Below are 15,958 nucleotides of genomic sequence, written 5' to 3'. Positions count from 1 at the left end.
ACACCCCCCCTCTGAAAGGGGGAGGAGTCTTGCTTGCTGGGTCAGCTCCTGGCTGCCCTTTTCTTGTGGAGGTTCTGGGTAATCGGCAAATCTCACAGAAAGTAGCCAGAGGGGGAAGTTGATCTCTATAATAAAGACAGGAGAAAGAGGGGAAGCTGGAGAGAGTGGAGCTGCTTGGGTGTGGAGAAAGAACACCGCCGGGTTCCAGCAGCAACTCGGGCCCTGTTCCCGTGCTTCCTGACACCCGGCTCAATCCCCGGCCTCAGTTCCTTTTAAGGAGCCATTGAAGGAGTCAAGGCTGTGAGTGACAAGATTTGACCTGCATTTTCTGAAAACCAAGACCAAGAATAGCTAAGACACTCAAGAACAGCAGGCATCAGCTGTCAGGACTTATGACAAAGCTTTTATTAATTATTATTATTTATTATTATATTATTAATTTTATCATTTAATCATTATTAATTTTATTTAATTATTTTATTAATTAATTAGGACGGCATGGTTTCAGCCCAAGGACAAAGACAGCAGAAGGAGGGCCCAGTAACAGATCCACACACACACACACACACACACACACACACACACAGGCATGTGATAAATGACAAGGTGGCCCTGCAGAGCAGTGGGAAAAGGAGCAAGTTTTCAATAAGTGATTTTGAGGCAATTGGGTCTCCATAGGGGAAAAAATGAAACGGGACCTCTAATTCCACCATTTACAGCCATACGCATGGTGTGCAGGCCTCAGAAGGATCTGGAACCAGGAACTGGAGGACTTTGGGGAACCTTGGTGGCTCCTCTGCCCCAACCCCCCTCTCCTCCCCTCCTGATGTTTACTGAGCACATTTTAGGCGCTGGGCACTGTACTGAGGGCTTTACAGGCTCGCTTGTTGAGTCCCTGAAACATTGCTCTGAAGCCTGTGTTATTATCCCCATTTTACAGCTGAGGAAACTGAGGCTGGGGAATCAAGCTGTTTGTCCAAGGATACATGATGCATGTGCAGCAAGGCTGGGATTTGAACCCAAGTAGGGCAATTCCAGAGCTCACTGTTCATTCTTCCTCCTAAATAGCCCTTGAATCTGCCCCTTCCTCTAAATCTCCACAGCCATCCCTTAAACATCTCTCATGTGGACAATTGCAGTAGGTGGAGACCTCATAGGTCTCTCCCCCCTCAGTCTTAAAATACAAAATAGGTGTGTCACTCCTTTGTCTAAAATCCTTCAGTTACTGGTACACAGATAGACATACAGTTCAATGGCATAGAATTGAGAGCCCAGAAGTAAACTTATATATTTATGGTCAACTAATTCTCAACAGGGTGCCAAGACATTTCAATGGGGGAAAGTTTAATTTTTTCAACAAATGGTGCTGGGATAACTGGATATCCACATGCAAAAGAATATCTCACACCATATACAAAAATTAACTCAGAGTTGATCTAAGACCTAAATGGAAGAGACCTAACACTCTTAGAACACACATAGGTGTAAATCTTCATGAACTTGAATTAGGCAATGGGTTCTTAGATATGACACCAAAGCATGAGAAACCAAAGGAAAAATAGATAAATTGCACTTTGTCGAAATTAAAACCTCTGTGCTTCAAAGGACACTATCAAGAAAGTGAAAATATTTGCAAATCACATATTTATTACGTGTCTAGTATTCAGAATATAAAGAATTATTACAACTCAACAATAAAAAGGCGAATAAACCAATTTCATAATAGCCAAGGATCTGAACAGACACTTCTCCAAAGAAGTCTACAAATGGCCAAAAAGGCTATGAAAAGATGCTCAATATCATTCATCACTAGGGGAATGCAAACCAAAAACACAATGAGACATTTTACGCCCACAAGTCCGGCTATAATAAAAAGCACAAATGTTGGCGAGGTTGTAGAGGAATTAGATCTCTTATACATTGCTGGTAGGAACGTGAAATGGTGCAGCCACTGCAGAAAAGGTTGGCAGTTCCTCAAAAAGCTAAACACAGAGCTACCACACAACCTAGTAATTTCACTTCTAGGTATATACCCAAGAGATCTGAAAACATATGTTGCCCACACAAAAACTTGTACACAAATGTTCATGGCAGCATTATTCATAATAGCCAAAAGGTAACAAAATGTCCATCAAGAGATGAATGGATACACAAAATGTAATATTCCATACAATGGAATATTACTCAGCAATAAAAAAGAAACACCAGTACATGTGACAACATGGATGAACCCTGGAAACATTATGCTAAGTGAAAGAAGACAGACACAAAACACCTTCATGTGTATGAAATGTCCAGAACAGGCAAATCCAAAGAGACAGAAAATAGGTTAGTGGTTTCCAGGGGCTCAAGGGAGGAAAGAATGGAGAATGATTGCTAACGGTACAGAGTTTCTTTTGGCGGTGATGAAAATGTTCTGGAATTATATAGCAGTGATGGTTGCACAACCTCATGAAAATGTTAAAAATAACGAGACTGTATACTTTAAAAGGATAAAGTTTATGGTAGGTGAATTATATCTCAACTTTTTTTTTTTGGCTGTACCGTGTGGCTTGTGGGGATCTTGGTTCCCCCACCAGGGATTGAACCTGGGGCCACAGCAGTGAAAGCACCGAGTCCTAATCACTGGACTGCCAGGGAATTCCCTATCTCAACTTTTGAAAAAGCAAACACATCGATGACCCCAGGACTTTTCACCATCTAACTAACCCCTGCCTACCCTTCCAGCCCTATTTCTTGCTCAGAGAAGCATTAATCACTTTGCTCAGAGAAGCAAAGATTCTAGGAGCAATTTTATTTTAATTACTTTGCTCAGAGAAGCAGAGATTCTAGGAGCAATTTTATTTTAAGGGATTTAACATAGAGATTTGACCTTGACCGTAGGAGCTGGGCAAGCAGTTTTTCTAAGTCTGTTGCCCCTGCGTCTACATGTGTGAGCTGCAACAGCTCCTGACTAGCCAAGGCTGCTGCTTCATCTCTGCCTTCCTAACCTCACCTAAAGCTCCCATGGAGCCAACCCCATCCCAGGGCACATGGGGAAGGGCATTCTGGGAAATGTAGTTCCAGCCTAGCTACGTTGGCACAGCACAAAGCCATCCATGGCTCTTCTCACATGCCCCTCCCTCCGCCTAGAGCACAGTCCCCACTCCTCACCCACTCATTCCTACTCAACCTTTGAATCTCAACCTCAAGCAGGAAGTCGCTCTGGCAGTTTCTCCAGATTTGGGCGGGCACTCCCCCTAACCTCTGGCCACCATGGCTCACTTTATGTGGCCCATCACATACAGTTGTGAAGGTGGTGCACAGCTTGGAGGGCAAGTTCGAATTAACAGTTATTATAGATGCGCATCTTTTTTTTTTTTTTGGCCACACTACGCAGCTTGCAATCTTTTAGTTCCCAGACCAGGGATCAAACCTGTGCCCCCTGCAGTGGAAGTGTGGAGTCCTAACCACTGGACTGCAGGGAATTCCCATAGATGCTCATCTTCATATAACTGTTTTCCCACAGATGGCGGTAAAGCGACTGGAGCAAGGAGCATCTTTTTCTAATTCTAACAGCGGTGTTCATAGGCTGTCTCAGGGCTGTATGCACTTCCTTTATCTCAAGGGCTACTTGGCTGCTGGGCTGTGTCCCTTTCTACACTGTGAACCCCACTTGGCAGGGGCTATATTGGGACAACTCAGTGTGGGGTCCCCAACATTTAGCACAGGACCTGACACACAGCAGGCACTCAGTGTCCATAAAACAAAAGAGTAAATGAATATCTAAGGGATGAGAGATGGGGAGCAGGGGAGAGCAGAAAGATGAATAAGCTGAGGGCTTCAGGAGCTGGTCCAGAGGCAGAAAGAAGTGACACAGCTGGGTAGTTCAGAGTATGGACTCGGGAGCCAGGCTCCATCTCCATCACTTACCAGCTGTGTGACCTCCCACAAGTTACTTCACCTGTCTGTGCCTCGATTTGCTTATCTGTAAAAATAGAGATAAGAATGGCACCTCCTGCAGGGAGTTGGTAGGAGAATTTGTGGGACTAATGTTTGCAAAGCACTAACATAGCAATATACAACAGTTTGTTGAATAAATAGATTGATAGATAGAGGATAGATAAAATGAAGGAAAGATGAATCATTTTGTTTCTCTCTCAAAGCCAGGGTGAAAGGCAGTCCCTGTAGAGAAGCTGCTGCCGGGGTTCCCCATTTGAGTGGCTGGAAGGTAGTGTAACATTTCTACTCTGAAAACATATAGGTTTAAGAGCATCAAGACAAACACCCCGGCTGGTAAGGACATCTAGACTAGAGGGTAGTGCATTAGCATACTGTTAGTTAAGGAATTACAGCTTGTAGGATACCAGCTTCTGCACAATAAAATGATTTTTAAAACAACATTTTAAAAACCCGATTAAAACACAATGCTCTGTTTAGTTACGGCCACAAAATATTTCATTTGCAAATTACAGCCTAGTGGATTTAATCTATTTTCTGCTGACACCGTATTAGACATGATGGACCAGGCAGGCACTGCAAGGCTGTAAGCTCCAGAACTTAGAAGCTTTTGGGCTCCTCTGCTAAGCCTTTTTGGTGGACGGGGCATGGCCAGGCTTCCTGCACACCCCCTGGGCCCTGAGGGTCTCCTGATGGCCTGCAGGTAGCGCTTCTCCCCATCGTCTCTTCTTATCAAGTAGGGCTTGGGACTTGGCAGGATGCTGTGTGCTGAGAGTACAGACTGAAAATTGGTGCTTCTTAGGGCCAAGTTCAGCCTATTGATTGTCTACCTGCCTCACATCATGATTTCTAAATATTCAAGCCAACATTTAAAAGTCAAGAGATCTCACTTAAAATCCAGATGCTTTGCTACTTTTGAAAAATGGAAAAGGTGGCACAGTGGTTAAGAATCCACCTGCCAATGCAGGGGACACAGGTTCAAGCCCCGGTCCAGGAAGATCCCACATGCCATGGAGAGACTAAGCCCATGCGCCACAACTACAGAGCCTGCGCTCTAGAGCCCGTGAGCCACAACTACTGAAACCTGCTCACCTAGACCCTGTGCTCTGCAACAAAAGCCACCGCAATGAGAAGCCTGCGTACCGCAACAAAGAGTAGCCGCCGCTCGCCACAAGAAGAGAAAGCCCGTGCACAGCAACGAAGACCCAGTACAGCCAAAAATAAATAAATTTATTTAAAAAAAAAGAAAAGAAAAATGGGAAGAATTGACCACATGGAACTGTCGTTGTCACAGAAATAAAAGACTGGAATTTTGAGAGGTCACGTGCTTTCCAGTTTGTCACAATGCCTACCATTCCCTACTGTCTCCCTCACAGTCAGGAGTTTGAGACTTACTCAAATCCTGTTTACTGTTGCAGGTGAGCTGTTGCTTTCTTTCTTTCTTTCTTTTTCTTTTTTTTTTTTGGTAGAGAAACATTCCCTGATTCCATGTGCATCTTTTTGTGTACCAGCTGGAAACAGATGACACACTCAAAGCTGGGTAGTTGAGGAGAGTTTAGTAATGGGATTATTTACAAAGGTATGGACAGAGTTTAGGAAAAGCAACAGAGAGTGCTACAGCACCCAGTGCTACGAACACTGGGGAGTGTTACAACCCAAGTCTGAAGGGATGTGGGGAGGGGGCCTGGAGAGAAAGCGCTGCTGATGGAGCTGAGGCTGGATCACGGGCTGCAGTCAGCCCAGGGTTACTCCACATAGACAGAGCCTGGAAAAGACTCCTCCAGTGTCTGTCCTCCCTGCCTCCATTCTCCTCTGGTGCTCCCCATGGGCCACACCATCTGGAAGCCAGAAGACAAAGGAGTCCTCCCAGACCTCCCATATAGCTCAGCCTCCTGGACACAGAGTTGGGGAGCATGGGAGGCAAAGAGAGGATCTGCAGGAAGGACCAAATGGAAGAGAGCCAGCATGCCATGTGTCCATCAAAAGCAGCAAAACAAAACATACACAGAGGAGACCAAATATTTAAGGAAAAATAAGAGGGTGTATACATCTGTGTGGAAGTTAAGAATATGTATTCTTATACATTTAATATGTGAATGCCTAGCCCGCTTCTGTTGTCTGCGTCATCCTCCTGGTCCCCATAGGTACCCAACTTTGCATCACTGACCCTGGGAAAGTTATCCCTGTCCCTGCCCCCTCCCACCCCACCACAATTTCTTTTGGCTTTATTTCCATTAGGGGAAGGAGATTCCCATCCATTCCCCAAGGAGGTAACAGCATTAGAAACAAGACCCTTCCCATTCTCCTCTCCACTCCCTCATCTGTGTGGTGAGGCAGGGTCCAGGTCAAGTTCAGACACAGCCCTCCCCCTGGCCCTGCCCTCAAGAACAGCTCATCCTTGTTTCTGCTCCTGTTGCCATGTGGTATCTCAGCAAGGCGGAACATCCCTGCCCTTGGGAAAGGGCTGCCTGGTCTAAACACTCCCCCACAGCTGGGAGAGACAATTAGTCAGTTGAGGGAGGGAGGAGTCAGAAGCCCCATTTTGACCCCAGGATGGAGCTGCCTTCTCCAACTCAGATTTGCCACTAATGTAGCTAGAGCTATTGTTCCCATTTGATCTCAGTTCCTTATGCCCCATATTGAACATTTGGCCTATTTTTTGACTGCCCAGCATGGACCCCCATCCTTTCTGTTCGAAGAATTCCCCACTTTATGAGGCTTGGAGGAAAAAAGATCCCATTTCCCACTCAAGAAGCCCCAAAGGCCAGGTAGTCACTTTCCCGGCCTCCCTTGCAGATAGGAAGCAGCCACAGGACCAGGCTCAGACAGCCAGAGGACTCTGAATCGGTCACTAGTGGCTCAGGTGAGGCAGCGGCAGCCATTGTAGCAAGATCGGCTTCCAAGGCAGCAAGGGCAGCAACAGCACAGACTGGGGTGTCAGTCAGCAGTGGCCATGGTGGTGGCCTTGGGGGGTGGCAGCAGCATCCTAGCCATTCCAGTTCTGTGATCTGATTGTGGGCACAGCTGCGTAGTCACCGAGCCTGATTTTCCAGCCCTCCCAGGGACTGTGTGAGCCGCCCATACCCTTTTGGTGAATTCCTTTTCTGCTGAAATCAGCCAGACTCCATTTCTGTTCCTTGTGACTTTGAACTCCTGCTGATACATGTGCACACAGAACCCTGGAGGAAAGAAGAGATAAATGGCACCTCCAGCCGCTGCCCCCAGCAGCTCCCTTCCAGTCTGTGTGTCAGTTAAGACTATCTTGATTCCCTCCCAGTCTGTGTGTCAATTAAGACTATCTTGATTGTAAAAAAGCAAAACAAAATAAAAGCAAAGCCTCAAGCTGACAAAGAATAAAGAGAACGTATGAGTTCACAGGAGCCTGATCCCGTGAGGCTAAAAACAGGCTCTCACTAAGAAACTGATTTGTCTCTGGCTCTCTTGTATGTCTTTCTTGCTGTCAAGTTCATTTTCAGCCCCCTCACAGGGGCCCCTGCGACTACAGGCCCTCCTTTCATAGCAATAAAATGGCTACAATAGTTCTCGACCTCTCCTCCTCCCATACCACCCCACAGAAGAGAGTCTCTTCTGGGAACTCCCCCACAAGTACAGGGGTGTCCAGATAAGGTCACAGGCTTGCCCCTGCACACACCATGATGGCAGGAAAATAGGATAAGCTGATTGACTTAAGGTAATCAAGGTGCATCTCTGGAGCTGAATCCCCTCAAACCATCGGGTGAGAATGGGGCAGGTGGTGAAGTCCCCAAGGAAAGTCAGCTTCCTGTTGGTGGGAAATGGGGGCATGGGTGCTGGGCACCTTTGGGAGACTCAGATATCTGGGTCGCATCTCAGCTCTGCTCCTGCCTGTCGGTGTGAACCTGGCTAGTCCCTTTTCCTCTTCATGTCTCAGTGGCCAGATCTGTACCACGGTGGAGAGTGGGCCACATTCTACAGGTCTGTGGGTCTTGGAGGCAGGGTTAGGTAGCATTACCTTGAGGCAGTGGTTAGATGGACTGAATTGTGTCCACCCAAAATTCATATGTTGAAGCCCTAGCCCCCAGGACTCAGAATATGACTGTATTTGGAGATAGGGCTTTAAAGAGGTGATTAAGCTAAAATGAGGCCCTTAGAGTAGGCTCTTCATATAATGTCCTTATAAGAAGAGGACGTTAGGATATACAGACACACCAGGAGCACTTGCCTATGAGGACATAGCCAGAAGGTGGCCATTAGCAAAGCCAAAGAGAGAGGCATCAGGCGAAACTAAACCCGCTGACACCATGATCTTGGACTTCCAGCCTTCAGAACTGTGAGAAGATAAATCTCTGTTGTTTCAGCCACCAGTCTGTGGTAGTTTGTTATGGCAGCCCCAGCTGACTAATACAGAGCTCATGAACTTGGAAGGGGAGGTCCATCTGGCCAAGTTCCCATATCCACTCTGCCTCATACCAGTTGTGTAACCCTGGGCAAGTTCCTTCACTTCTCTGAGCCCAGCAGCCTAGCTGGGGGAACACATTCTCCAAAAGAGGATACTATTTCAAAGTTTTTAGTGGACACTTGCAGTCACGGTGACTGTTAAGAGCATAATGAAAAGATATTAGAGGGAGGGCTTCCCTGGTGGCGCAGTGGTTGAGAGTGCGCCTGCCAATGCAGGGGACACGGGTTCGTGCCCCGGTCCGGGAAGATCCCACATACCGCAGAGCGGCTGGGCCCGTGAGCCATGGCCGCTGAGCCTGTGCATCCGGAGCCTGTGCTCCACAACGGGAGAGGTCACAACAGTGAGAGGCCTGCGTACCGCAGAAAAAAAAAAAAAAGATATTAGAGGGAGCAGGGGGAGAGCTGGGGCCAGTCTGTTTATCAGGCTACTAAAGCATCAGTGGTCCGACCTTGAGCCTTACGAGAAGTAGTCAAAGGGCAGTACGCCCCCCACTGACCAGTGCCGGGGTCCCCTCTCAGCTCCACATGCCCCACCTCCAGACCCTGCCCTCAGTACCTAGGGGCAGAACTTTGGGGGGCTCCCTCTCCCAGATGATAAAAGGCTTGTGCTTCTGCCAGAGCTCCAGATTCCTCATGTGTAGAATGAGATAAGAGCATCACCTACCGCATGGAATTGTAAATATTTAATAGGATAATAAATGTGACGTGCTTAGCACAGCGCCTCCTACAGAGGAAATGCCTGAAGAGTGAGTGTGAAGGCTATTGCAGGTGCTATTCCACTTCCCTTGGACTAGATATTGATCCTCCCAGTTATAACCCAGATTTCAGCTAGACTCCTAGGCCTTTAAAAGACAAATATGATCAGCTAAAACCACCACCTCTTCTCCTGTGGAGATCTCAGTGTGTTTCCAAGATGCCTGAAAGTACCCAGGGTGTACCTTTCCTAGTTACCCCTGGATCTAAATGCCAGCCTATGCTGAATTTGTTCTATTTCTGTCGTTGTCTCCAAAGGAACTTGACCCTTCCTTTGATGTACACACACACACACACACACACACACACACACCACTCCTGCAGGGCTTTCGTGGGTCTAACAGCCATTATTGAAAGTCTAGGATGACAGGGGGTGGGGTTAACATCACAAGCATCCAAGCAAAAAACTTAAATTCACATATTAAATATCCTTTATCTTAAATGAACTTTCATGCTTCCTGCACCAGAGATTTTTTCACTGGCCACATCATAAAGCTCCCTGGACTCTCATCAACTTGCAGACCTCTCTATCCCTTTCATCCTTCCTCTTTACCCCCTCTTTCCTGGATAGGCCCCTCTGAGCTCTTCTCATTCCAGTATCAGAGTAACGATGATATATTGAGTTATCAGTCTTAATTCTTCACCCCTCCCTGTGTCCTTTTTCCATGTGACTTTGCATGTCTCCCTCACTAGAACTGGAGTACACCTTCCTACCCCTTGACTGTGGGCTCAGCCATGTGACTTGTATGGCCAGTGTGATGTTAACAGAAATAACAGAAGCAAAAGCATGAAATATGCTTGCACAGTGAGGCTTCATCTCTTACATCTCTGTATTCCATGAGAAGAGCTTCCCCTGGGTAGCTACCGTCACTTCAGCTGGGCCCCAAAATGAAAACACATGGGCAGACCTGAGCCCAACCTGTCATGAGGAGCCAGACCCAGCTGGACCCACAGCTTGAAGCAGAGCTGCCCAGCTGAGTGCAGCTTAGCTGACCTGCAGACACGAGTGAAGATAAATCATTGTTGTTTCAGGACTTCCCTGGTGGTCTGTAGGTAAGACTCTGCACTCCCACTGCAGGGGGCCCAGGTTCGATCCCTGGTCGGGGAACTAGATACCACATGTCGCAACTAAGAAGTCGGCATGCCGCAACTGAAAAAAAAGATCCCGCATGCTGCAACGAAGACCCGGTGCAGCCAAAGTAAACAAATAATATATAAAATAAAATAAAATATTTTTTAAAAATCACTTTAAGAAATCATAGTTGTTTTAAGCTACTGAGTTTTGGGGTGAGTCGTTTTGCAGTAATAGCAGACCAATACAGTAATCGGTGCTGAAAGTGGGAGGTTGCAATACAAGTCACTGAATAAGCAGCAAGGAAACATTTACAGGAGGCTGGGAAACAGGGGAGAAACTGTTGTAGGAGACAAGAAAAGGCAGCCTGTGTTAAGTAGTGAGAAACATTTAACAAAAGAGTTGTGTATGAAGATATAAATAGCAGAAAATGTGTCTAATGAACTTTTAGAGTTGGGGGAAGACATCTAAAGAAAAAATGTCAAAAATATGACTTTCTTGCTGCTGGATAAAGTTGAAATGTTACTACTACAGGAAAGAGATGTGCTCAGAAAAGAACTGGCCAGTTTTGGAAGCAAGAGTTAGGGGGAATACAGAGTCCAGAGCTTGCTAAGTTGAAAAATAAAACTCTATCTCCAACCTCTCCAGCCAATAAAAGATTAAAAAAATTAAGAATCTTAAATCAATATACAGTTTGTGGGCAATAATCAAATCAAGAACATGGATCATTTCACCTGACAAAAATGTTCCTAGAAAGAGTAAGGGTGCAACGCCACAAAATCATGATGTCCCAAAGTACCAGAAGTTAATTGAGTCTATAGAAAGAGGCACATGTCAGAAAGCATTGTGAGTAAGCATTTGTCACATGGAATTGACTAGAAACACACAAATTGAAAATCCAAAATGTTTTTGAGAGCTATGTATTGGCAAAAGTGTCATCATTCTAGGCAGAGATTTTCCTGACTATCTATGGGAAAGAGAAAGCTGATCGGCCACCAAAAAGCGTATATTCCTCAATACTCTCTGCAAGATGCTCTTCAAATTAACCCAGGGAGCTGTTGGAAAAGGAAGAATTTCCCAGAGAGCAGAATCAAGAACTGTAGAGAACAGACTGAGAGCCACTTCTAGAGAGGAGCCAGGAGCCTAATCAAGGAACACACTAATCCCAGGATGGGGATTTTTTTAAAAGGGGCAAAAGATTTGAACAAACTCTGCACCACAGAAGAGATGAATATGGCAAACATGCACATGAAAAGATGCTCAACATTGTTACTCATTAGGAGAATGTAAAATAAAACCACATGAGATATCACTACATGTCTGTTAAAATGACTTTTAAAAACTGTTAATACCAAGTATAAAAGGAAGGATGTGGAGCAATGGAATTCTCCTACATTGCTTGTGGGACTGTAAAATGATATACTGAACAGTGTAAAATGAATCACTGTGGAAAACAGTTTGACAGTTTCTTTAAAAGTTAAACATATATTTAGGATACAACCCAGTAATCCCACTCATACGTATTCATACAAATGAGATGAAAACTTAAAACCTGTACATGAATACTTATAGTGGCTTTATGCATGATTACCAAAAACTGGAAATAATTCAAATGTTCTTCGATTGGAAAATGGATAAACAAACTGCGGTATATCCATATAATGGAATATCACGCAGCAATAAAAAGGAATAAACTACTAATACCACAGCAACATGCATTACTCTCAAATGCATTATGCTAAGGAAAGGAAGCCAGACTCAAAATGCTACATACTGTATTACGTACGATTCTTTCTGGAAAAGGCAAAACTACAGGGACAGAAAACAGATTGGTGGTTGCCAGGGGTAAGGGGTTGGCTACGAAGGGACACTGGGGAGTTTCTGGAGCTAATGGAACCGTCCTACGTCTTGATTGTGGTTATAGTTACATGACTGCATGTGTTTGTCAAAAATCATAGAACTATACACCAAAAAGGGTGAATTCTACTGTATGTAAATTGTACCTTAATTTAAAAATGGAAAAAAAATTGCACTAGTCATTTTAAACTATGTTATGCTAAAATAACAAACACTAACTTCAAACTCTAAGAAGCTTATAGCATCAAAAGCATATGTATTTATTACCCTATATTTTTATCTCTGGTCAGCTTAGGGCTCTGCTACATGCAATCTTCACTCTAGGACTCATTTTGATGGGGAGCCACTTTCTGGAACATTGCTGGTCTCCATGGCAGAGAGAAAGTAGAGAGAGGGAAATTACACATTGGCTCTTAAAGCTTTCACCTGAAAGTGACACGTATCATTTCAATTCCTTTTACATTGGTCAAAGAAAGCCACAAGGCCACATCTGTGTTCAAGGGCAGGCCTACCACGTATCCAGGAGAAAGACAGGAAATATTTGGTGGACCGCACTCATGAATTCCACAGTCTCCACTCTGATGGTGAATTTGTCGATTTCTCTTAATAATTCTATCAATTTTTACTCTATACCATAGTTTGAGGCTATTATAATATTACGTGGATACAATATAGACTTATTATGTACTCCTGCTGAGTTGAAACTTTCTCATTAAAAACTAGCCTATTTGTATTAGTCATCTTTTGTTAACTTATGCTGCAGTAGCAACATGATAGCATGAATCATGCACTCGCTCAAAAAGTACCCACTTGGAAGTGACACATTTCATATTACATTAGTCAAAGAAGCCACATGACCACACCTAGCTTCAAAATCTCAGTGGCTTATAAGAAGCAGAGTTGTTATACATCCTTTGTGGGTCATTTGTGGAACTACCCACTCTTCATTCTATCTTATTTTCATTCAAGGACTCAAGCAGAAGGAGCGGTCCCATCTGGGACATGATCTGCTTCCGGCAGAGGGAAAGAACAGTGGTTCTTAAAGCTCTGCTCAGGAGGGCACACATAATTTCATTCACGTTTCAGTGACCAAGCCTGAAGTCCATGGGGTGGGAAGTAGAGGCCTCTTACAGGGAGGAGTAACAAATTACTGAGCACAATAATAAAATTCACCACACTATTTTTAGCAGTGCTTTTTGCCTTAAAGTCTATGTCATCCAGTGTTAATACAGCTAACAGACCCAGCATGGAATCTCTTTTACCATTCTTTTACTTCAAATTTTCTTTGTGTTTTAAACAGTGTACAGCTAGGAAACTCCCTGGCAGTCAAGTGGTTAGGACTCAGCCCTTTAACTGCCGTGGGCCTGGGTTCAATTCCTGCTCGGGAGACTAAGATCCCGCAAGCTGCACGGCAAAAAATAAAATAAAATCAATTAATTAATTTTAAAAATAAAGAGTGTACAGCTAAAAATTTTTTTAAAGCTGGTGCTATAATTTTTCTTTTAACTAGAAGGTTTAGGTTTTTTAAAATATACTTACTGTGATTACTGAAATATTTAAATTTATTTTTCCACTTTATTTCATGCTTTATATTTTTCCACTTTTTATGTTCTTTTGTTTCTGCCTTTATTTCCTTCCCCTTTTTTCCTTTCCTTCTTTTTAACAATATTACTTTTCTTCCTCTGGTTTGGTCTATAACTATTTTTAGTCTTTCAATAGTAAGCCTTGAAATTTTAACATTCATATTTAATTAGAAGTCTAATGTTAATCAGTATTTTTATGGACAGTGGAACCAGTCAATTAGAGTGATTGAACTAATGGCTCCAATTCCTCACTTTCTCTGTATGCAAACCCTTTGCCATAATCCTTCACAGCTCCTTCCTACTACAGCCTTGGACTCAGTCATGTGACCTGCTCTGGCCAACGAGATGCTTAAAAAAAGTCTTGAAAAATGTGGTTGTACATTTCCATTGCTCTGTTTTGTGTCCCTGCCATTGCCATGAGAATTTATCCCAACATCCTGGCTGGTGGGTAAGAGACTCATGGAGAAGAGTCAAGGCTCCCAGTCAAAACCATACTAGATCAGCTGACCCCAGACATATAGGCAAGCCCAGGCAAGCTCAGCAAAGCTTTCTAACCAACCCCCAGCAGACACTAGACATGTGAGCAATAAACAAATACAGCTGCATCCCTCTAGGTTTTGTGGCTGTTTGTTATGCAACAGTTAACTAACACACACTTCATAATATTTTAACTTCAGTAATCCTCTTATACTTTATTACTATCGTTCCATTATTTTGGTTTTGCCGTTTTTAATCACACAAATTATAATTGTTCTTGTTTTTTGTCTCTGATGTTTGTTTATCTTTAACCATGTTTGCCATTTCATTTGCTCACTAATCCTTATTAGTCCTCAGATCTTCCTCCTGGGATCATTTTACTTCTTCCTGAAATATATCTTCTATATTAGCAGTTCCCAAATTTCTGGCACCAGGGACCGGTTTTGCGGAAGACAATTTTTCCACGGACCAGGGGTAGGGGGTGGGAGGAGTGGTTTCAGGATGATTCAAGCACATTACATTTATTGTGCACTTTATTTCTATGATTATTACGTTGTAATATATAATGGAATAATTATACAACTCACCATAATGCTGACAGCAGGCAGAGCTCAGGCGGTAGTGTGAGCGATGGGGAGTGGCTGTAAATACAGGTGAAGCTTCGCTCCCTCGCACGCCGCTCACCTCCTGCTATGTGGTCCAGTTCCTAACAGGCTGTGGACTGGTACCAGTCCATGGCCCGGGGGTTGGGGACCCCTGTTCTAGATCCTTCAGTTAAGTTCTGTTGGTAGTAACTCTTAGTTTTTGTTGATCCAAAAAGTACTATGTTTTCATTTTTGAAAGATTGTTTGCTAAGTATGCAGTTCTAGGTATAAGATTATTTTCTCTCATCACAGTAAGGCTATTATATCATTAATGATATTATTTCATGCTATTATTGTTATCATTGTTCCCGTTATTGTACAGTCAGGAGTTAGTATCACTGTTATTCCATGGTGGTTTATCTGACTTCTGTCTGCTTTTAAATTTTTTTTTAATTTAGTTTTGGCTGCTTTGGGTCTTTCTTGCTGTTTTCTCTAGTTGCAGAGATCAGGGGCTACTCTTCGTTGCGGTGCACAGGCTTCTCATTGGGGTGGCTTCTCTTGTTGTGAAGCACAGGCTCTAGGCACATGGGCTTCAGTAGTTGTGGCATGCAGGCTCACTAGTTGCGGCGCACGGGCTTAGTTGCTCTGCAGCATGTGGGATCTTCCTGGACCAGGGCTTGAACCGATGTTCCCTGCATTGGCAGGCAGATTCTTAACCACTGCGCCACCAGGGAACTTCCCTGTCTGCTTTTAAAATCATCTCATGCTTTGGTGTTCTGCAGTTTCACCAGACTGAATCTAGGTTTTTTTTACCCCCTATCCTGCTTGGTATTCACTGTGTTTCCTGAGGATGCTTATCTTTCATCGAATCTGGAAAATTCTCAGCCATCATTATTTGACAATTGCCTGGCTCATATTCACTTTATTATCTTCTAACATAACTGATAAGCATGTGATAGACGTCACTTTTTTTCATTTCCTTGTCTCTGGGATGCTTTTGGGTAATTTTCTTCAAATCTATTTTTTAGATCACTAATTTCTCTTCAGCTGTATCTGTTATTTAACCTTTCCAATGAGCTATACACTTAAAATGTATCTGACTCTGCCACTTGTCTTCTCAGTTCATGGGTTTCTGTTTTTTGATTGTGGGTTCATATTCATTTGGAAGCCTATCCGTGGGAATTCTTTGAGACCTGGGTTGACAGTGAGTTCTTCTCAAGAGGACTTTGCTTTGGCCAAGTACCATAGGTACTATC

Source organism: Delphinus delphis, chromosome 6, assembly GCF_949987515.2.
Source record: "Delphinus delphis chromosome 6, mDelDel1.2, whole genome shotgun sequence".
Taxonomy (NCBI): domain Eukaryota; kingdom Metazoa; phylum Chordata; class Mammalia; order Artiodactyla; family Delphinidae; genus Delphinus; species Delphinus delphis.
The sequence above is the reverse complement of the archived record's forward strand: the minus strand, read 5'-3'. Positions refer to the sequence as shown.